The sequence below is a fragment of the Lemur catta genome, chromosome 16 (assembly GCF_020740605.2).
Source record: "Lemur catta isolate mLemCat1 chromosome 16, mLemCat1.pri, whole genome shotgun sequence".
Taxonomy (NCBI): domain Eukaryota; kingdom Metazoa; phylum Chordata; class Mammalia; order Primates; family Lemuridae; genus Lemur; species Lemur catta.
This window is the reverse complement of record NC_059143.1, coordinates 9100085-9123905: the sequence shown is the minus strand read 5'-3', so window position 1 is coordinate 9123905 and position 23821 is coordinate 9100085. Positions and strand designations below refer to the sequence as shown.

The window sequence follows — 23821 nt, the reverse complement described above, 5'->3', positions numbered from 1 at the left end:
TGTTTCCTCACTACCCTTTCAACACAACAGTCTGCCCCTAACCCAGCACTCTCAGGATTTCTTACCCTATGTTACTTTTTTTTTTCACTTTTCCATAATATTTGTCACCTTTTAAAATACTAAATAATTTACCTATTTTTTATATTTATTGGTTATTAACAGCCTCTCCCCAACTAGGACATATCCCCATAGAGGATCTTCACCCATTTTGTTTAGTGATGTACCCAAATGCCCACAACAGTGACTGATACTTGCCAGGCGCCCATTATTTGTGGGATAAAGTAACTAGGAATTCTACACCAAATACTGAATATCTCAATTTGAAATAATGCCACTATATTTACTTAATACATCAATTTTGTAAATCTACTAAAAACAAAAACCCCTAAAAGAGAGCGAAATCCCACCTCACCACCAAGTATATAGACTGGCTTCAATTCTCCCATACTAGACTATTTTTAATTTCCTTTAGGGCACACCCATGGGACTAGATGAGATAGAGGATCATTTGCTTACATAGTTTGCAAAAGTAATCTCATAAAATAAATTTATCCTCCCTTCAATACATAGAAAAATATACATCATTCTTTACAGAATTAATTATCTCAATATCTTGACATACATGTAGATGTCTTGCTCTGATGTCTTATTCCACTGCTTTATAAAACATAAGAGACTGTTACTTCCAGGATCAACTTCGATATGGACACATCATTGTTATTCATGAACAGACAGCCTTGTTTCTCCCATCATGTGATTCGCCAGGTTGCCTGACCTCTATCTTATTCCTATCCATCATATTCTGCTTTCCACATATTTCACCAATTATTCTTCCAGCTTCTCTTGGCAAAGATGACCAAAATAGTTGATGGGGCAATATATACTATTTTGGTATATATACTGATATATAAGTGGGAAAAAAGGAGGAAAGGGAACTTTCTTTTATTTTTGTAAGTGTATTATTAGTAAATGATGTGTCTGACACAAAACTTGTGGCATGTGTGCCTAAATACCCAATTTACTGTTCTCAGTACTAAAAATATGCACTGCAATATGTTTGACGTATTAATTTTAATCATGGTCTCAAAAAATATAATCAGTAGTAGCAGGATTTGAAAAGCTGAGGTAACTTTCATTTTGGGAGGAGTAAAATCATAATCAAACACTGTAAAAATTGAGATATGGCTATCATTTTTGCTGCATAGCAGCTAAATGCATTACCATATCACATGGGTATTTTATATTCAGTTTTCTTTTGATTATTTTTATAATTTAACTCCCATGGATATGATCTACAATAAAGAAGCAGAAAAGAACAAAACATTGTAAAATGATTTCTTTCCCAAAGTCTTATAATTTAAGTATTGAGCAAGACCATTTATGTGATCCCAAGCACTTCCAGTACTAAAATTGGCATATTCACAATGCATATTAAAGGATGCTTTTTCTGTCCAGTGTTTAAAAAAAACAAACAAACCCATATGAATTAAGAAATAAAACACAACTTTGATTTTTTTATAGGAATGAAGCTAGTTCACATTCTGAAACTGAATTTTTGGTATTTAAGCATTCACTCATGAGAAAGATCTCCCAAATGAAAATTCTGAGCCTCTTTTTTAAAGATTAAACCACTCTTTTAATATCATTTGAACAATTTTTAAACAGTTACTGTGCAGCCGCATGGGTGATTCCAAAGACTCAAAGGGAAACCATCACATAGATCAGCTTGAACTCCTGACTATACCATGTTAGACTGACCACTCGGGACCTCAGGCTCTAAGCAGGAGGTGCTCCCAGCGGGGTTGGCACTGCGCCTTCTGCAGCCCAGGCCCCCAGTGCTTCGTCTACCACTGGCCACGGGGTCTGGCCAGTGCTTCATGCCTCTTGATTCACCAGAGTAACACAAATTGCTCCCTCAACAAATAAGATTCAACAAGGTGTGGATTTCACATGCAAGCTCCAACAACTATCAAGGAAGCACCCTGTGATCCCATGAAAACCTGGCTGGTAATTCAGACAGGCAAAGGCAAACAGTGACTTTCCTGAGAAAAAGAATGCTTTTCTCAGCGTGTGTTTACTTATCTTTTTGGAAATAAACACAGCATTTCTGCAGAGCATAGCTAAATATGTTGCCCATTTGGGTCAATATCACCATCATAAGTGTTTCTAACAACAGACAATCAGTTTGACAGTTACTTAACAGTAGCACGTCTAATGTTTTATGTTTAGAAAATCACATGATTTTCACAAAAACCCTATTTCTGAGGTGCATTAACTAAGTTGCCCTCATTCACACAGCTATAAAAGGCTAAACAAGGAGTGAATGCTAGGCAGGGAATTTTTTTTTAATGTTTGCTTAACTCAATAAACAGTCAAATGTTTTAAGTGTAAAAATGAATGTTTAGGAATTCAGAGAAACTAAACAAAAAATGCTGATGAAGCATGAGCAGAGTAACCAAATACATAACTAAGATGAAACTCAGATGAACTGAGACACCAAAGAGAGAGAGGACAGGGGTGCAGTTAGTAGCAGCACTAATCAGACAGAAGGACCAGGACAAATTATCGACAACCTTGTCAACGGGCAAAACCAGGTATGCGTTTCACATCTCTGAATATGCAATGCAAGAGACTGGGGGACAAGTATTAAAAACCGCAATTAAGTGCAATATTTTATTTAGAAAATGATTAAGAGCCTATATTATGCCAACTATATAATAAGCTGAGAAAACTAGTGTTGACTGCTGTCCCTTTTTGTCTAAGCTATGCGTAACTGGTTTTTCTTCCAACACTTGTTATTGAAAAAAAAAAAAAAATCAAAGTACCAGAACAACTGGACATCTGAACCTTTATTTTGAATATCACTGTCCAAAGAGCCCCAAATTGAAAAATCTGTCAAGAAAACAAACAACTGCTCACAGTATGGTATCATAAAAACTATTCTAAAATTTATATTAAAACTTTTCACATCTGAGAAGTTCCACAATAACTCCTTCTCTTCATTGTGTCCATTTGATAAAGATTCCCACCTATACTTCTTAGAAAGAAAACTTCATTATTCTGAGATAATTTCCCTCGTACATTTTGGTTGTTAAGGCGACCTTAAAAGGAGGTAACATGTGGTAGCATGTACAAGCAAAAATAAAATCTTAACCCCCACCCCAGCTGACTGAAGGGACCCTGTCTTGACCAAGGGGACCCCAGAAATACCCTAAAGCTGAGTTGCTGGCCATGAAAAGGGAGCTAAGACATGCCCCCTCCCTTCTTGGAGATACCCTTTGTTAATTCATTAACAGGCCTAAGGCTACAGAAGACAAAGCTTAAACTACACCTGCAGGTCATCAATTTACTTAACAGATCATGTGAGTCTTTGTATATGTCCAGTATGTGTCCAGTTGCTTGTCTCTGATTAACAGACTTCCATATCTTAACTTAAAACATACCAAGCCTTTATACAAAACTTTATTTCTTTAATTACAAATCAAAGAATCTTTAAGCCCACCTGTAACCTAAAATCCCCCACTTTGAGATGTCCTGCCTTTTTGGGATAAATTAATGTATACCTTACATGTATTGATTTATGATTTCGTGTGTAATTCCTGTCTCCCTGAAATGTATAAAACCAAACTGTCACCCAACTATGGCTAGACCACTTGCTCAAGGCCTCCTGGGTATGGCTCTCTGGGCCATGGTCACACATATTTGACTCAGAATAAACCTCTTTAAATTATAATATTTTACAGGGTTTGGGTTATTTTCCGTTGACATGTTTGTTTTTTGTCTGTACATGGAAAATTAAAAGTTGGCAACTCTCTATAGATCACATATACTTTTACTGGTATAGAAAACAGCCCCAAATCTGGAAGCCTCTGCTTCAGATACTGCGTGTTAAAAGGTCAGAAGACAGAAAAGGGAGCAGTAGCCCTGTAAGAGAATGACCTGGGGAAGGTTAAGACAGTGGAGTGCTGGACACTGCAGGTGGGGGTGCAGGTGGGGGTGTGCTGTCCACCTGCACGTGCTGAGTGGATTGTCCCTCCTACCCTGGGGTTTGGAATGCCAGCAGCAAGAACAGGACCGCCTGGGCTCATGTCAGCCTTTGGGTTTCTCCAGGGAGCTGAGCCCATCACCCATTCTCTATCCATCAGAGAGGCAAAGAAAAGTCAGGGGCTCTGAACTTCCTGAAATAGGCCTTTCCGCAGCCTTCTGGTCTTCCTGCTCCTAGCAAATGCATATGCCAGAAGTCTCAGACTGGTGATCTGTGCCCCATTCAGCCTACAGATGTTTTGTTTGTGCCTCACGCTGTTATAAAACCCAGGGAATTACGCACTTTTTTAAAGAATTGGATTTCAGACTTCTGTTGTAGGGGATGGGGAATGAACAGAGGACTGAAACTTCCACACAACAGCAATCCATCCCGGCACCATGAGCCCACCACTTGTCCCCTTCTTAAACTAAGGCCACTTCACCTACTCGGGGTACCTTCCAGACCCAAAGGCTGCCTTTGAGCAACCCCAAGGAGCACCCCAATGTTTGTTCAGCATCCCTAAAACAACCAGTTACTCTCTGCTGGTGGGCTGGAAGATGTGCTTCAGTGACACATCAAACACATCACCTCACTGGTTTCTAATGTACTTTTCCTATTTGATTTTCATCTGGCTAGATCTAAAAAAGGCCACATGAAACCTCTTTATACCTTAATTACACTTAGTCAAACCTTTGAAAAGAAAAGGAAACAGTGCCACCTAACTGTGCAAATGGCTTTGTTCTTGAGGGGTTTTTAACTGCATATTAATTGTCAGCCATAACCATTTATTTTCAATTCATTTTTATCTCAACTGACTGGATATAATTTAGCAAAGGAAGTTTAGCAGCTGCCATCTTCTCAAAGGCTAGTAAAATGTCAAGTTTCTCTATACTTACAACTTAGGTAATCGCAAACTCTAATTCTTTTAGGTAATATAGCTAATGGAGAATTAGCAGAGTACAGTTTATTCAGATAACCTTGACATGACCCCTCATATGAATTTTCTTTATGTGATATACCAAAATATTCAGAATACCAATAATTTTGGTTCCCTCCCAAACCATTTCTTCTACTATAGAAATTCTGAGTATTTGATCACCTGAAAAACACAGTGTCTTTATTATATTTAAAATTTTTTAAAATAAAAACAAAGATATCTTAAAAACTGATGGCCAGGAGTTAACTGCCACTAATAATTCTGACCTTGGGAAATCACTGTGTAGCAACATCAGCACATGTTTAAAAAAAAAAATAACTGAAATCTATATGGATTTCTAAAAGTATAAAGTAGTACAGAAATACCAAACAAGCCTTTAAAATACACCCAATATAGTGCCATAAAGAAATGTGGTGGAAAATCACCCCAAGTTAGAATGCTCTGCATTAGGACCTTGAAAATTTCTTTTATGTTAAGTCTACCAAAATTAGACTACTGGTAAGCCTTCTAAAATTCAAAGAGTCAGTCTTAACTTCTAAAACCCAGAAAGTCTTAAACAATTTAATATGCCAGTTTTCTCTGCTTCCATTGCATCTTATTCAGTGTAAACCCAAATTAGTTTGATAAACCACTGAATGCAGTTTGCCCGGGTATTTCTACACTTAGCCTGTGGATATAGAGTGAAATAAGAGACAAAAAAAGTGACAGAAAGTCTAGAGATGATATTAAAGAAGAGTTACTGTAAAACCCTGTGGATCTGGTTTTTGTAAACTACTTGGAAAGCTTCCCAAAAGCTCTGCACACAGGCAGTAATCAAGAAAATGGCTTGATGCTCATTCCCAAAATCAAGGCACACCTCCAGAGAAGTGTAACCTACAGATGGGTTCAGCGAGAAGAGCCACCTGTTACAGGCACCCGGTGCTGAACACCACCCACGGTGCAGACAGCGACAGAGGCAATCCTGACTCCCATATTTTCTTCCGTCGGCACTGTCAAGTGTCAAAAGCTGAGACTTACAATGTGTCCTCAATGTGCACTTGTGGAGCAAGACACAATTTTAAGCTACCTAATGTTGTCAGCCTATTCTCACCTTTCTGGTTAAAAGACTTCGTAAGACCATATGCCCTGCCCTTTAAACACAATCTGGTTTTAATTATACAGCAGCAAGCAAACTGAACCCAGGGGAAATATGCCTTTATATATTTCACAGGCAATAATGACTACCAAATCAACAATAAACTCAAAATCATCATATTCATGTGTGAAGGTAGGTGGGTGTATAATATCAGCACATGGCACATATTAATTTTTAGTCCTTATAAGCACCATTTATAGATATCACTACATATTCATTTGATACGTTATATTTCAGACTGAATTTTGACTAGCTGTCACATACCATTAAAATATCACTTTGTGGGAATTTGAGTCTCTGTTACTTTTTACAGCATATTCAAACTATTAGACTGTACTAGACTCCAATCTCACCCCCACCCTCACCCCAAACCTCAGAAAGTGCCCAGGACAACACCGCACTGGGCAAGAAGACAGCTTATAAAATTTAAAGTACAATTTATAAGAGATAAAGTACAAATGAGGAGGAAAAACAGCCTACAAGGGCTAGCATGTTACAGCCAAACTGGGTATACCCAGTATGGGTATACCCCATGTAATCAAGCTAATTTTCTCTCTTAATTCCTATTGTAAAATAAAAATGGCACAGGATACTGAGAAGCCTCTCACTTTTTGAAGGTAAGAGTCAATAGAGAAAGTGTGCCCTCAGCATGCCCACAGCGCAGCTCCAATTTTTGAAGAGCATTTCCACATACCGCATGTTTACGCCTCCACTATCACCAAAACCAGGACAAACTGAGCACAAAGGCAGTAAGAAAGGTACAGAAAAGTGTCAGTTTGCACAAGGGTGCGGTAGAAGATGGCCCAGAAAGAGCTCCATAACTGGAACCCAGGTGCAGCGTTATCAAGGTGTGAACAGGGCACAGCTATGACCTCAACCCACACCTCGGCAATGAGAAGTTGCTTTGGAATTAGGAAAGCTGAGACATAACTTTCAAACTAGTGCTATATTTCTCTAAACCCATGGCTTCAAGAGGCAGTAAGCCTAGGCCGGTAAGACATGAATTTCTGCTACCTGTTTTTCTCATAATGATAGATACCTACATCATCAAATGTTTAAACAGGACTTTCTTGAAAACAAAATTCCAGAATTTATATATTCAGATTATTTTAATCTCTTCAAAATAATTACTTTGCAGAGCTGTATATTTATTCTACTGATGTTCCACTAATCAAAACATTTTTTAAATTCTAAGCATAGTCTATATTACCATCCTTCAAGGATACCATAGAAATGACTCCTGTATTGGCCTGAAAGAATAGAAAACTTCTAAGTACCCTTCCAAGTCTTATAAATCATTCTGGCCTTCTAGGAATTACATAAGCATCTCTGATATAATAAAATCATATAACTCAGTCTTAACAAGTTCAATTCCTTACACACACACACACACACACACACACACACACACACAAATATTATATAACGTCTATACAAATGGTCACTCAGCTTGAACACCTCCCTCAATTCTGTAGAAATCTATCTACAAGGCAGCCCATTCCAACTTCAGAAAATTCACTCACTTTAAGTTAAAACAAAAGGTTTAACCTCTAGTGTCACACAGAAGAAGTGTTGGCCATAAAGTACATAAATCAGAAATTTAATTGTTAGCAAATTTGAATAATGCTTGGTAGATTGATTAATGCTTAGTCATTCATGCTAATTAATGCTTAGTCATTAATGCTTATCATTAGATATTGAGGAAACCAATATCCATTCATATTTTCTTTGTAAGGCTGAAATTTTAGGAGAATTAAGATAACTTTGAGATTATCAAAATGCTTATGAAATAAAAGATTAATATCTATGTTTAAATTGACAAAAGATGTTATTTTGTTTTGTGCAGAACTTTAGCAAATATTGTTCACCATTTCAGAAAATGACGTCATATAGCACATGCTGCTCAAAGACCCCCCCTCCCCATACAATCCACCTGTATCAGCACTTTCACTGGTCACCTTCACAGTGAATCCACGAATAAGTACAAGCATCCAACTACTTCATTTTATTCTCTAGCCTAATCATATCCAAACATTTCAAAACACATATCATTTTGCTATAAATTGCCTTACATGCATTTCTCATTTTGTTATTTATGCACATTGTATTGACTTTTTTGAAAGTCAATAAGTTATTTACCTATTAATTTCATTTGAGGATACCAAAAGAGATATTACAAGTATTTGTCATCAAAGAGTCTGATAAAGCTGGAACCTCTGATCCATAAACATTCAGGAACATTCTTCTACCTTGGTTTTCTCAACATTAGGTTCGACAAACAAGTGCAAAGCGAGACAGGTGATCCGTGCGCCCTATGCTGTTGTTCGTTTATTTCAGCTTTTATCTGTACGCCTGGCAGTGGTGCAGGTAAGCTCAGGTTCCGGGAACAAAGCAAAGATAAAAAGCTCCATTTCCTGTAACCTCTTTCAAAGGTGTCCTTACTTTTAGTCCCAGAAGATCCTCATGGCCTGCAGGAAAGTGTGATCCTAAGGAGGGATACAAAAGGGACATTTGCATTCATTTAACTATCGGGACTTTCATTATGGTAACTCTGAAGTGGATGGGATAAAAATAAGAAAAATTTAAAGAAGGTGAGTGAATTAAATCATGTCTCAAAATAATTTATAAGCTCTTTCTTTTTATTTTTGGTTTTGACTGGCATCTTTAAACACTCAGGCTGAGGAAAACCCTCATGCACAAAGGCATATATATTTTGGTGGCTTTATTATCTTCACTTGCGATGTAACTAACACTCAATGAGAACATTCAAAGGCAAGGACAGAGATTTCTTCAATTTCTAAAAAGTGAAATATATCTTTCTTCTTGTGTGCCATATGCCAACGGTGGCCACATAAGCAACACGGAAATAATGCCACCACTGAAGACAGCGCACATCCCTACAAGGGGTTAATTAAAACCTTGCACTTTTCCTTCTGTCTGTAACACAGGGTCTCTGGGGGGCACTGTCTGATCCAGCTGACAGAGACTGGAGCTGGCGGGCAGGTAACTCAGCCCTGCCGCTGTGCAACTGTCCACAATCAGCTCCTGATGGACATCTGTGGAGCAGAACAACGGTGCTTGTCAACTAGGGCTTGAGGAGGATATTCTCACTCTATCTTCTGGAAGGCACGCGCACTCCCCGCTCAGCACAGGCACTGGGGCCGAGGGCCCCTGACCAGCACGCCGCAGCCCCTGCCAGCTTTCCTGTGAACAGTGAGGGTACGTCCTAGGCAGAAAGGCCTGAGGACCTCGTGCCAACACTGGGCACATCACAGGTACCCAGAAATGCAGCTGAAGGAATAAATACATGAATGAACCAGTGAGTCTTCTATAATATAATGCAATGTGAATTTGCATCTCGATTGTGAGTCTCCTGGGACGGGACCAGCATTTCTGTCTGTGTGGCCCTTTCTCATATCCCAAACACCCCCAGCCTGGCACAGCCTCGCCAAAGCAGACGGTGAATAAACACTATGGAATGAATGAATACACTCTCAGCAGATATCTGTATCATTGGCTTTGTAATTCCCAACTATGCAAGCACACAAAGAATTACTACTCCAGAACAAAATTCACCAAGCTATTGAATACTTTACTGCAAAACTTGGCTATGAAAACAAAAGTTGACACAACATAATAGAAAAACCCTGTGGACTGGGACTCAGGAAGGCCAAGTCACAGTTCCAGCTCTGCCATTACTCAGATGAGTAAATGTGGGCAAATCAGTTCTCTGAACTACTATTAAAAATATATGTCTTTGCCACAGTTTGATCAACAATAGTGGCAGTTGTACTTGGCAAGTCATGGCAAGAAAGAATCAACAGGGACCACCTACTACCACAGGAACTATTTTTTACAACAGAAAATTAGTTTTGAGTTGATAAGAAGTTCTCTCAAGTCGGATAATTTGCTTTTTGATTCATATTCTGACATGATGACTTCTGACCTTGAATGCGTTGTTTAATACAACCAACCTCTGTTGTTATCATCTGTAAAACAGGCTGAATTAAATCAATGGTTCTCAACCCAGGATGATTTAACCCCTCTGTCCCATCCCCAGGGGACATTTGGAAATGTCTGGAGATAGTTTGGGGTGTCACAGAGGAAGAGGCGGAGTTGCTACAGACATCCTGTGAGTAGAGGCCCGAGATGTTGCCACTGAACATCCCACAAGGTGCAGGACAGCCCACACACGCACAATCTGTTAACAGTACCAAGGTTGAGAAACCCTGTATGAGATTATTTCTAAACTCCATAAAACACAAAAAAATGCTGAGTCCAAACGTGTAACAAACAAAACTTACAAAGTTGCTAACTGTGGGGCAGAAGCAGCTTCTTCATAAGCTGGCCTAGGATAGAAGTTACAGCTACTCTGGGCTGAAAGTTCTAGAAACTTGAAAGACAACTTATTTGGACAGGAACCCAACTTAAAGCCAAGCCTACTAACCTCACACTCCGCGCATCATGGTGGTGATAAGCATGTAACTGCGCCCTTCCTGGGCTCCTTTCTTTGTCCTCTCACCATTTACACCTTAGAAATGGGCACCGTTTATTTTGGACACACACAAGCCAGTTCTGAAAAGACTGACGATGATATTCTCCTGGTCCTCACAGTAGAAGAATAAAGTGGCCCTAAAGCTTACTAATGATCGACTGCAGTAAACGGGTGGGCATCGCCATTCACACAAAACACAGAGACCAGGGCAACGGCTGGCAGGGGAGACGCTCCTCTAAATTCTTGCTCTGTTCACCTTAACGGCTCCTCTTCTAGGCTGAATTGCACGTGCGAGGCTGCCCAGAAAACAGTCACATATCTTCTGGGAATAAAATCATAGCAAGCTCACAGTTTTGGAAGAGAAGGAGGCGGGAGGGAGGAATCTGTGTTCTAACCATCCTCAGAAATTAAGTGCATAAAATATAGATTTGAAAGTGCTATGATGACCTCTCTAGTAACTCACCTTTATGACGTCTAGGACCAGCACTAAAGGGTATAATGATAGGGAATTAAAGGATATTCTTTGCCATAAAGCAAAAACCATAGAACCTTTGTATTTTCTTTGATATGTGACCATAATTATAATAAAATGAACAGCTGAGAGGTCAGTGCTTACATTTCCAGTAGAACCCAAAGTCTTAGCTGGTTATTCATGGAATCCCAAAGTGTTCAGAATTTTTATTTCTTTCCTGTATAAACCTGTCACTAACTGACTCAAAATCATTCAACCTTTATTCTCTGGGTGTCTAACATGTGTCAGGCAATTGCTAGGCTCTGGAAATACATGGTAACAAGCCTTGACTTAGCCTAAAAATTTTCTGGAGAACACAGAAAAAGTCAAGCTCTACACCTCAGAGTGACATCGTGGGTGACAGTACATCATTGTAGGAGAGCACACAAGTGTGTCATCTAGTTTTAAGGAGGCTTGGAGGCTTCTCGGAGGAGGAAAATTCACAACCAGAAAGACAGGTACAAATGTACAAAAGCCCACAAGAAACAGGAGACACTCCAATCACACAAGAGCAAAGTGTCCATGCGTTGCACAAAGTAGTCTTAATGGGAATAACTGAGAAAAATTCCACATAAACATGAATGGAAGTGTTACACAATCCAGACTGGGCCCGAACTATGTTAGCTCTCCCTTCCTGCAGCAGGACGTGCTTGCAGAGCCCGGCCTGGCCCGGCTCCCCACTCCCGCCCGACTCCCACCTTTAGTCAAGTCAAACTCACACAGCAGGAGTCAGGGGCCTGAGAAGCCAGCATGTTTGCTGGTACTCCACATCATCATAAATAAGAAAGGCACTCATGGTAAATAAAAACCGACCTGATTAGAAGTGAGTGCATCCAGCTGACCCCACCAGTGAGAGGCTGTAGACGGCAGACCACAAACTGCGTCTGGTCAGCAGACATTTTCTGTTTATCTTAGCAGTGGCCTAAAAAATGTGAGACTGCATTTTTAAATAAGGAGAATTCACATTCTAAAAAGTGCAGATATCCAACTTGAGTTTTGTTGTTTATTTTTGAAATAATAACTACCTCCTTTAGACCATATAAGATCCCCGGTTTGCTATAGTCTTCACCACTCCCTACCGTCTCCACAGCACTGGGGGATTTTTCTCCCTCTCACCATCCTTGTACTTAAGGAATTTCTTATAGTTGACAAGTACCTACACCCAGTTTCCAAAGGTGAGAAAAAGGAAAGTGAGATCAAGAGGTCTCTGTTTTTGTCTATCTGCCTGCTTCACTCAGTTACCTGCCTTTAGACACGCAAATTGCCAGCCTGGATTTAGGTCTTAACCCCATTTGCTGAACAGCACCAGGTCAATGTACCACGCGAGGCCAGAGTAGAAAACCAAAGCCAGGGGCCGAATATCTGCTCACATGTGGACTGGGCATTGGCTGACATCAGCACTAGCCTAGATCATTCACACTGGCCTGAAATTGTGGCTAAAATCTGGTCCTTGGCTTTTATTTAGAAAGAAATCACAATACCAATAAAAATGACCAAATGCTATTTTTAAAATGCTGTCACTCAAGAAAGTCCCATTTTTAAGTCTGATGTACTCACAAAAGAAGGGACCATGAAGGATAAGCAATGGCTCATAACTGCAGGACCAGAGACCCTTCAGGGACTCGGAGGGTCCTGGTGTCAGGATCAGTATTGGGACACCACATGGGAGGGGACACTGAGTCATTGAAGTGGTCCATGAAGCACATCCAGTGATTTCAGACCTTCCGCGTCAGGACTGAAATTGCTACCACAAAGGCTCTTGATGGCAGGCTCTCGGACTGCACGTCTCTGGGTACACGTGCCCATTTGCAGACAGACTGGCTATTCAAACTCAGAAGGGCCATAAGGGCTGGTCTGGACTAATGAATACCAAAACCCACGGCCGCAGGAAAGGGGAGGAAAGCCCATCCACATTTGCTAAACTCCAAAACCATGTGCCTAGCACAGTGTGGGGTGCCTGACACCTACCACAACCATACCAAGCTGTATCCCTAAAAGTAACCTATATCACACTGGAAAAATGGTTGAAGCAGTTACCAGGTCTGCTTCTCCCCAGTGTTCCCATCTCAGAAATTCACCCAGCTTCTCATGCTAGAGATCAGAGGCGTAATCCTGCACTCTTTCCTTCCCCCTCCCCACAAATCCATCAGCAATTTCATAAATTCAACCTCCAAAATACTCCCGAAGTCCCTTCACTTCTATTCATCTCCACACCCACCTCCCTGGTCCAAGGTCACCTCCCTGACTCCCACCTGGACATGTGCAATGGCTTGCTAATCCATCTTGCCACCTGCAAAAGATTGTGCAGATGGCAGCCAGAGTGGCCTTTCCCAGCACACGGCAGACCACGTGTACTCCTCACTCTTCAGAGCCTTCCAGTGGCAGGAGAAATAAAATGCACTGTCCTTAATTGGTCCTCCCATGGCTTCCCTCCACCCTGACCGGCTCTCCAGCCTCCTGCTCAGGGCCTTCTCCTCCTTCCCCTCCCTCCAGTGCACCAAGCTCTTTCCCCCTTGGGGTTTCTCCCAGCTTCCCTCTGTCTGAACTTCTTTCTTGCCCGACGCCCACTGGCCAGGGGCTACTCATCCTCAGAAGCCTTTTCTGACCCGCAAATCCACATTAGGCACTCCAGTCTTTCTCATCGTATACTTCTGCATTTGTGTGAGTCTGCACTTATTCATGTGTTTGCGTGATTAGCTATATCTGTCCCCTCATCAGACTACACACTCCATGAAGGCAGGGGTCATGTATGCATAGTCACCCCATACACACAGCACACAACTTACACGAAGTGGACACCCAATAAAAATGCTTCACCACTGTATAAATTCCTTAATTCATCCCTTACTCAGAAAAATAAGTGGGGCAAAGATGATTTAATCTAAAAAGCTATTATCATAATAATCCTAAAAGCTACCATAATAGCTTAGATACCAAAATAGTTTGTGTCAAAGTGTTGTACTATCTGTCCCTCTGGTTAAATATGTGCTCTCTGGCTAGTTATAGTGACAAAGGAAAGAGATGCATGCACTGCTGTTCTGCCTCCCACAGCCCCTACCTAATACTTTCCAAAACAATTTATTAACCAATTATTAATTATAACAGCAACCACACTTTTATCATTTCACATCCATCTTCAGGAGGGATCCATAAGCATTCTCCAAGCTTGACTCATTGCATCTGGCCTCATCTAGAGAATGTTTCACATGAGTTCAAATCAACACAAAATGAAGAAGAAAGGTTCAGCAGGTGACACTGAGCAGGGCCCCCGCTGCAGTGATGTCCTCCCCAGAGGGCACACTCAGGGCCAGCAGAGTGGAATTATGACAACTCAGATGGGCTCAGAGTTAAGGTTTCATTTTTCCACTGCTACCATGGAAAATTGTATTTGCAAAACAAAATAGTGATAAATTCTCCTAAGACACTATTCTAAAAAAAGATAATAATAATGCAAATGCTTAAACAAAAGATGATTTTATCTGTATGAAGGAACTGGAGAGTTTCATTTCTCCCAAGTATCTTCTAATTCACTGTTTTTCTTTATTTTGCTTAAGTACAAGATAATAGTGATATTTACACTGCTTGCTACATGCGCCTTTTTGAAGTAGTAAATAGTACATTGGCTATTCATGGACCTAAATAGTTTTCTTCACTTGGAGGTATGTTCCTATAATAAACTACCCTCAAAATATTTCTACCAGTGCTACAAGTTGGAAATGCTTTGTAAACCAGAAAATGCTATTCAAATGAAAGGACATCTGTATTCCTAAAACAGAAAGCAAAACATTACTAACAGCTCACACTGAAGTGTTACCGCTAAGATCACCTCTTTCCAGCCAAGTTCAACTATATCTTCTCAGTTTGGATTTTTCATCAGCAACTGACAAGACCCAATTTGGCATTCCCTCCACTGGCTTCCTGTTACTGTAACACCCAGTCTTCCTCCCCATCTGACCACTTCTTGGTTTCTCTCTCTTGACTCCTTCCCTGTCTGGATCATGTCACAGAACTGCTCTTTTGTCTCTGTGCTAATTTACTAGCCCTGTCACATGCTTTTTATTATCAACTCTAAAAGTGCTGAGCATTTCCTAGCTGGCTTTCTCCTGGCCCAACAACAGGGTTCTCTCCAATTAAAAGCCATTTCAGTGTCCCACTCAATTCAGTATTTTATAAACTGAACTCAGGTGCTCCACCCTGCTCCCAAGCCACCAAGCCTGGCCCTCCTGGTAACTCCCCCAGGCCACCAGCAGATGCAATCTTTATTAAAATAATTAACCAAAAGACTTAACACTTATCTAATGGAGATTCAATCCCTCCTTCAGCTCTAGAGAAAGGGAACCCAGACACACTTGAAGGAGCACTGGGGGGCAGAAGGCTTGGGGCTTCCTTGGTCAGATGTGTGCTGTGCTTCCTACACAACCTTCCTCGCAGTGGCTTTCGGGTCTGCCTGTTCTTCGCAGGAAGAACTTCCGGGTGTTCCATCTGCAAATCTTCCACCATAATCAGACTGATCTCCCTATCTGCTGCTTTTATCACTCACTGCCTCTACTCAGCAGTTGCCCGCTCACATATGGATTCAATCCCATGAATATTTTGTTCAGTGTGCACTTAAGCACATGTAAAATACCATGCCAAGCACAGGAGGCTCATTACTTATCACTACAGAGGAATTAGAAGTGTAATTTAAGATACAAATCACACAGGTACCCAGGTACCACAGTGAAGTATACAGATGGTGCAGCTCACCTAAGATTCTTACGATGGACTTAAAAACATATACACTTATTTCTCCTTACAGTGAAAAGTAAAGCAATTCCTTAACTTTCTTTAACTCTGTCTTCACCAGATCACCTTGCCACCAACACTCTTTCTTAGGAAGCAGATTGAGAGCTCACTGTAGAGGTAGGCCAAGCTTAATATTTCTTTTGACCTCAATATTCCCAGAAAAGTGCTAACTAAACAATTCCACGGTCAAGGGCTACATGGCATGCAAACCCATCAGTGTTGCCTCACATCTATGAGCACAATTAATGGCAGTTTTAAGTCCATCTTCCTTCTCAATGATTACACATCAAGTCAGCGTAGTAATATCCAATCTTTTTGAATGTTCCAAATATGTTTCCTCTTTCAACCCTTTCTCCCAATTCTAGAATAACTGAAGAATAACTGAAGTTGGCAGTTTTCACATCTTGGGAAGAGCCAAATGCTCTTGACATTATCCAGCACCAGGAACAAACTCCACCCTAGCACCACCCTAGCACCTCCTGTTTGTCACTTTAATCTTTTTTGAGTCAAGGGGACTGGAAAACATCAAGAGACTCCACTACACTTATTTCAGCCAAGGACTGAAACTGGAGCCTGCCACAAGCCCCTTCTCCAACAGCTCCAACAGTGGGATCCAGGTCACAGTGCCGCTAGTGAGTCTTAGTGGAGGCCAAACCAGCCTGAAGTGAGAGTGAGTCTTCACTGGAAATGGCCCAGCAGGACAGACCGCGGGGACAGGCTGACTGCACGTGGCTATCACGCAGAGTAGTCTCAGCAATAACCATGAAAAAGGCCTTCTTTTATTTAGTTCCATCTTGGTGCATTGGCGCATTAAGTGGATAAAGGCATATCTAAAATAAAGCACATTCTATGGACTTTAACCAATGACTAGGGGAGATCAAAAACAGGGGACAAAACCCACCCGGAGTTCCCTGACCTCAAGAAAAGGCTCACACCAATGCCGCAGGTAACTGCGGCGCTGGCCCAGGTGTGCTGGCCCACCTCCACCTAGGGCCCTGCTGGTCCAAGAAGGCCCCGAGAGCAGCGGAGGGCAACTGCCGCGGGCACTTCCGGGGTGGGGGGCACAGCTAGTTACCCACCGTCCCGTGCCCAAAGGCGCCCGCCCTGCGTGCACTCCCTGGGCTTCAGCACCGCGGCTGGGCAGAACTCAGAGAGGAGATGAACAAGGAGAGAAAGCCAGCGGGGGGACGAAGCCTTCGCCAGTACGGGCACGCTACACTTGTCGGGGCCATCAGCCCAGAGAGGAAACAAAAGCCAAATACCCCCCGCCCAGTGCTCGGTGGCCCCAGGACCGCCCGGGGGTCGCGGGGACTCGCCGCCCCGTCCCTCGCCCCCCGCCCCGGGCTGCGCGGGCTCCTAGGCGGGTGGAGCAGTGGGGCGCTGCGGCGGCCGCGCCCGTCCAAAGTGGGCGACAAGTCGGGCAGCGCCTCGCGCGGGGAGCCCGGCGCGCGCCCCGGCGGCGAAAGAGAAAGAGAAAGAGCCGGGGCCAGCGCGGAGGCGATGCCCAACCGCCAGCGCCCCCAACGCCCGGCCGGGCCCTCGCCGCGGGCGACGCGCACGCCCCTCGGCCCTCCCGGGGCCCGGGGCCACCCCGCAAGGCGCCGGCCGAGGGCGCCCACTCGGGTCCCGATCATCCCACGCGGGCGGCGGCGTCCTCCTTACCCCGAGCGGAGCGGCGCCGGCCCGCAACGCCGACCGGGCGACGGGCGCGGGCGAGCCGGAGCGCGGAGGTGCGGCGGGCCCGGGCTGCTGCGCTGCCGGCCCCGCGGTGCCCGGCGGGAGGGGCGCGAGGGTGCACGCGCGGGGTGGGGGCGCGGGAGCCGCCCCCTGCCCGCCCCACGCGCATGCTCCCGCCGCACCTGCCTCGCTCCGGGTCCCACTCCCCGGGGAGCCCGGTGTCGCGGGCCCGCAGAAGTCGGGGCTTTCCCGTGGGAGGGAGGTGGCTGCGGCTCGATCTTAGATGCGGCTTTCTCCGTATTTGCTCCCTGGGCAGGATTCCCCAAAATCTTGGCTACTTCCTGCCTGACAGCCCCCTCCCCCGCAACGGTGTCCCCCGCAACGGTGTCCCTGGGCGCTCATCCCTGCTTCATCCCAGCTCTGGGGGTTCACCTTCCGAATGCTCTCTGCCCTCCGGAGTCCTCTCCGTCCTGCTGCTCGCTCCGATTTTGCCACCTTCTCTCCGATGCCCCTTTCCCGCTCTTGACTTCGCTACACACGCGTACCGGGCTACCATTTCAAAATAAAACAATACTCTTTTCAAGTGGCAATAAGTGCTTACTGACCCTGTTCCAACCGCTCGGGATGGAACAGGAAACAGGCGCCGGTTCATTCCTGTCCTCAGGGAATTTAGGGGCTTACTGGCTAACTTTGGCCCTTCACAAACCATTGTCCCCGGTTTTGGAAGGAACTTATTAAATCATTTATTTTGGTTTATAACTATAAGTAGCTGGTAATTGAAGACTATATTTTATGATGAAATTTTCTTTCATCAGAGTGTCTTGTGTATAAATTCTACTATGCGAATAACTAGTAGGTACAAAATAAGTATTAGTTTGTTACTTTCATCAAGAAATTGAATCATTTAACATGACTTAACAATATACCATTCAAAATGACCTTTTTGGTGTTTTTAGGCAAGATTGAGTATTTGGTAGAAACAGTGTTACTACTGAAGAGACTATTGCAAACCCCTTTGCTAATGCAGTTTTTAAATTAGAAACAATGATCGTAGAAGTTTATAAGTGCAAAGACACACAAACTGTGTTCTGTGTTCTAATCAGTTAAGAAAAAGAGGTTTAAGGCAAAGAGAAAAAGAAAGGGGATGCAGAAGGCAGCATTGTACAAAGGAAAACGTTTAAGACACATCTAACGAAATGGTGTGCTAATTTCTAGTCCATTTGAAAGTGTTTGTGGTAAGACATTGTAGAGTTGTGGTGCATTTCTCTGACAACAGGCAGGGCACTACCTTTGGCTACTTGCTCACCCGACTGGATAAAATGACAGTGGGACTCAGCAGATGAAAGGAGTGGATCAGAGTTCCCCCTCCCTACAACTCAAGTGAACACACATACAGTTTTTGGTGAAGGACAAGTGTTTCAACTACAGCAGTGTATTCCCAGTCCTTACCAGTCCTGTTTATTTGTCACTAAAGACTTTAGGTCTCAGTGACATAAACATCAAAATGTTCCCAGAACAAAAAGAGTTAAGAGCATTTCTGGTTCCACCTGCCCTTCAGAAAAATCAGTATCAATATCATACAAAATCAAAGAAAGTTGGATTGAAATTCGAATAGAGTGAATTTATATCACCTTGTCTTCATTTTTTTTGGAAACAGAATTATTATTTTAACATGTTTATTGATTATATTTGGCTTAAGTTTATAAAAGCAAAATCACTCTGTTTTCATGGGCTACGTTTAAATAAGGAAAAGGAAGAACCCATAAAACAGACAACACAGGCAGGGAACCTCATCTAGGGTATTAAACATAAATGCATAGGTGCATAGTGCTGGCAACCACATATGATTCTATTCAAAGAAGCTGACATCGGTTTTAAACTTCACTGTTATTCAGATTTTATGGAAATGTAAGCAGGAACGCATTAGTACACTTCTTACAGAATTTTTAAAAAGCTGTAGTAGTAAATCCCTTTTATTTGAGCAGATTAAAATGAAATATCCACATTGTTGATTTTTATAACTTAACCAATGGTCCATCATGAGCAAAGGGATTTAGAACACTGGTGGGTACTAGGCATTTTACTTTTATAAGTCCATTGAATCCAGCCAACTCTAAATGCAAGGTTGATGTTGACCAGATAAGGACGGTTTATTGTTGAGACAGACATTCCTGGTGGCATGGTAAACACAGACCCTCTTTCTGAAGTCATTGAAATATAAGAGAGTCACAACAGTCATGTAACACGTCTGTGTCCATCAACTGGTGAAAATGAAACTTTCCCACCTGCTAAGATAGTGATTGGCTTTGTTAAGGAACACACCAATTTTTTAAAATTTGCCAAACTTGTTTACTTTTTTCTGGCTAGGTGTTCACATATCTTTTCTAAGTAGGCTTAAATTACATTGCTTTATTATTTGATCAATAGCAGGACTGGCTGTTAATGTGTTTTTAAGACAATTATTTCCTAGCATATATTTGGAATAAGACAATTTACAATTTATGAGAGTTTAGCACAGAGTGAATTCCTTTACATGCTTTGGTGAAATCCAGCAGAAATTAACAGAATTCTCTACTTACTTGGACAAGCAAATTATCCACAACAGGTAAAATTATTTCATTGGTCACCATTTATCTTCAACAACTATTATCAGCAAGTTTATTTTCATGTTAATGCCACTGTTAATAATTTCCTCTGTTACAGTTTGTCTATTACAGTGGTGTTTTTCTAAGTGGATTGTCCAATATTAAACTTCTTTTAATGGACTGAGATATAAATAATTGCATGGAGTTCCATTTAAATGTAAATATTAGTTTGGAAAGAAGTATAAATTATATCAAATGATTAAAACTAATTTTAAATAAATGATACAAAACTTTTTGGTATCAAAGATAATATGCACATCATGGTATTCTGAACAAATGACTTAAAATCTATATAAAAATCTATTTAATTTCATACTTGTACTTTCTTTTAGTTGAACAAAGCTATCAAAAAGTAGCTTAAAAACACTGCCTCTAGGGATACTCCCTCAAAATTTTTAAAAATCTAACTTAAGCACAATATTTCTGATGATGCATAGAGTCTGTATAAATTGAACAAGATAAGGATCCTCACATCAATAAGAAAACTTCATTTCCCACTACAACCAATACTGACTAAACCAATGGGATTTGGAGAAGGGCATGAAAAAACCAGAAGGAAAGCTCTCAATTTCTTTAATCTCATTTTCCTAGTTATTGATGGGACAACCATGCCATCTCCAAGGCAAGAGATCTAGAAGAAGGAAAATGGGAAATTTGGTGGTAGAAATTCACATTTTCCTGAATAGCAATATACCCCAAATAACTATAGCTAGACATACTTTTTCTAAAAAATAGCAGGCACACCTCAGACACAATTGCCAGTTCAGTTCCAGACCACTGCAATAAAACAAATATTACAATAAAGTGAGTCACACAAATATTTTTGTTTTCCAGTACATATAAAAGTGATGTTTACACTATACTGTAGTCTATTAAGTGTGCAATTACCTTCATTTAAAAATACTTTATTGCTAAAAAATACTAGTGATCATCTGAGCCTTCAGCAAGTCATAACCTCTTTGCCGATGGAGGGTTTTGCCTCTGTGTTGATGGCTGCTAAATGGTCAGAGGGATGGTTGCTGTAGGCTGGGATGGCCATAGCAATTTCTTAAAATAAGACAACAACAAAGTTTGTTGCATGAGTCAACTCTTCCTTTCATGAAAGATTTCTCTATAGCATGTGATGCTGTTTCATAGCAATTTGCCCATAGTGGAACTTCTATCAAAATTGGAGTCAATCTTCTCAAACCCTGCCACCGCTTTATCAACTAAGCTTATGGAATATTCTATATCCTTTGTTGTCATTTCACCAATGTTCACAGTGTCTTCACCAGGACTAGCCTCCATCTCAAGAAACCACTTTCTTTGCTCACCCATGAGAAGCAACTCCTCATCAGTTCAAGTCTGATCATGAGCTTGCAGCAATTCAGTCACATCTCCAGGCTCCACTTCCAATTCTAGTTCTCTCACTATTTCCATCACACCTATAGTGACTTCATCCACTACAGTTTTGAACTCCTCAAAGTCACCTATGAGGGTTGGAATCAAGTTATTTCAAACTCCCATTAATGGGGACATTTTGACCTCCTTCCATGAATCATGAGTGTCCTTAATGGTATCTAGAATGGTGAATCTTTTCCAGAAGATTTTTAATTGACTTTGCACAGATCCATTAGAGGAATCACTATTAATATTTATAGCAGCTATAGCCTTACAAAATGTATTTCTTAAATAATAAGACTTAAAAATGGAAATTAGTCCTTGATCCATGGGCTACAAAATGGACAAGTGTTAGCAGCCATGAAAACAACATTAATCACCTTGCACATCTCCAGAAGAGCTCTTGGGTGACCAGGTGTATTGTCAATGAGCACTAATATTTTAAAAGGAAATTTTTCTCTTAACAGCAGTTCTCAACAGTGGGCTTAAAATATTAATTAAACCATGCTGTCAACAGATGCACCTTCATCCAGGTTTTCTTGTTACATTTAGAGAGCACAGGCAGAGTAGATTTAGTATAATTATTAGATACCATAGGATTTTCAGAATGATAAATGAACACTGGCTTCAACTTAAAGTCACCAACTGCATTAGCCCCTAATAAGAGAGTCAGCCTGTCCTTTGAAGCTTTGAAGCCAGGCATGACTTCTCTCTAGCTACGAAAGTCCTAGATGACACCTTCTTCCAAAAGAAGGTTGTTTCATCTTCACCGAAAATCTATTGTTTCATGCAGCCCCCTTCATCACTGATCTTATCTAGATCTTCTGGATAACTTGCTGCAGCTTTTACATCAGCACTTGCTGCTTCACCTTGCACTTTTATGTTACGGAGTTTGCTTCTTCCTTAAACCTCATGAAGTAACACCTCTGCTAGCTCCCAACTTTTCTTCTGCAGCTTCCTCACCTCTCTCAGCCTTCAAAGAATTGAAGAGAGTTAGGACCTTGTTCTGGATTAGGCCTTGGCTTAAGGGAATGCTGTGGCTGGTTTGATCTTCTGAGACCATTCAAACTTTTTCTGTATCAGCAATAAGGTTATTTCGCTTTGTTATCATTTGTGTGCTCACTAGAGTAGCAGCTTCAATTTCCTTCAAGAACTTTTCCTTTGCATACACAACTTGGCTTAGTGTCTGGCACAAGAGGCCCAGCTTTCATCCTACTTCAGCTTTCAACATACCCACCTCATTAAGTTTAATCATTTTTAGCTTTTGATTAAAAATAAGAGGTGTGTGACTCTTCCTTTCAGTTGAACACTTAGAGGCCATTGTAGAGTTATTAATTGGGCTAATTTCAATATTCTTGTGTCTCAGGGAATAGGGAGGCCCTAGGAGAGAGAGAAAGATGGGGGAATAGCTTGTTAGTGGAGCAGTCAGAATGCACACATTTATTGATTAAGTTTGCTACCTCATATGGGCTTGGTTCATGGAACCCCAAACAATTACAATAGTAACAACAAAAGATCACTAATCACAGATCACTGTAAGATAATAATAATAAATATTACCAGATATTCAAAATATCACCAGAATTACCAAAATGTGACACAGAGACAGGAAATGAGAACATGCTATTGGAAAAATGGCACCAACAGAATTTTTTGACCCAGAGTTGCCACAAACCTTCAATTTGTAAAAAAAAATGCAATATCAGCAAAGCACAATAAAAGGAGGGCAATAAAACAAGGTATACTGGTATATCGAATACATGCCAGGAGTCAGGCAGGTGATTTCTGTTCCTAGCTTGGTCACTGACCCATCATGGAAAGAAACCAGCTGGCACCAGAGGATGTGTCTCGGGCATAGATAGCACTTACTTCCAGGATCATCAAGGTCAGGGGCTAGGTCTAGTTCTCAGCATCATAGGTTCAGAAACCTGACTTTGTTAATGCTCCCAGAAGTGATCAGGCTAAGGAAGCCAGTTGCCAACAAGAACACCAATTATACTGACAGACATAAATGCCATCATATTTCTAGCCATCATATTTCCACCATTATAGTCTACAAAGGAAGGCAAATTGTGTTAAAAGATTGCCAGGTAACCATGCAATCAGAACAAGGAAAGCTGGCTGCTCCTGTGAGTAGGGTCAACAAGGAACAACTGTCTGGTAAAACCATTCTCATAAAGGGGTGTCTCCAGCCAAGAAACTCAAAAGCTGTGTCAGCTGAGTATGATGCTA

At 41.6% G+C, this 23821-nt stretch overlaps 1 protein-coding gene and 1 pseudogene across 6 annotated transcripts in view; both read right to left on the bottom strand.

Moving 5' to 3' along the window:
- Positions 1 to 18174, bottom strand: part of L3MBTL4 (L3MBTL histone methyl-lysine binding protein 4) — a 404316-nt gene extending 386142 nt beyond the window's left edge. For 4 of the 6 annotated variants that reach the window (XM_045527503.1, XM_045527507.1, XM_045527509.1 and 1 more), the window contains exon 1: positions 17550 to 17627. The gene's annotated coding sequence lies outside the window, so the exon portion shown is untranslated. Of the gene's footprint in view, positions 1 to 17549; positions 17628 to 17996 lie in introns of those variants that run through there. The other 2 variants (XM_045527505.1, XM_045527504.1) reach the window with 1 other exon arrangement.
- A 2971-nt stretch (positions 18175 to 21145) lies between these two features.
- Positions 21146 to 22910, bottom strand: LOC123621525 (annotated as a pseudogene).
- Between the last annotated feature and the right edge of the window lie 911 nt (positions 22911 to 23821).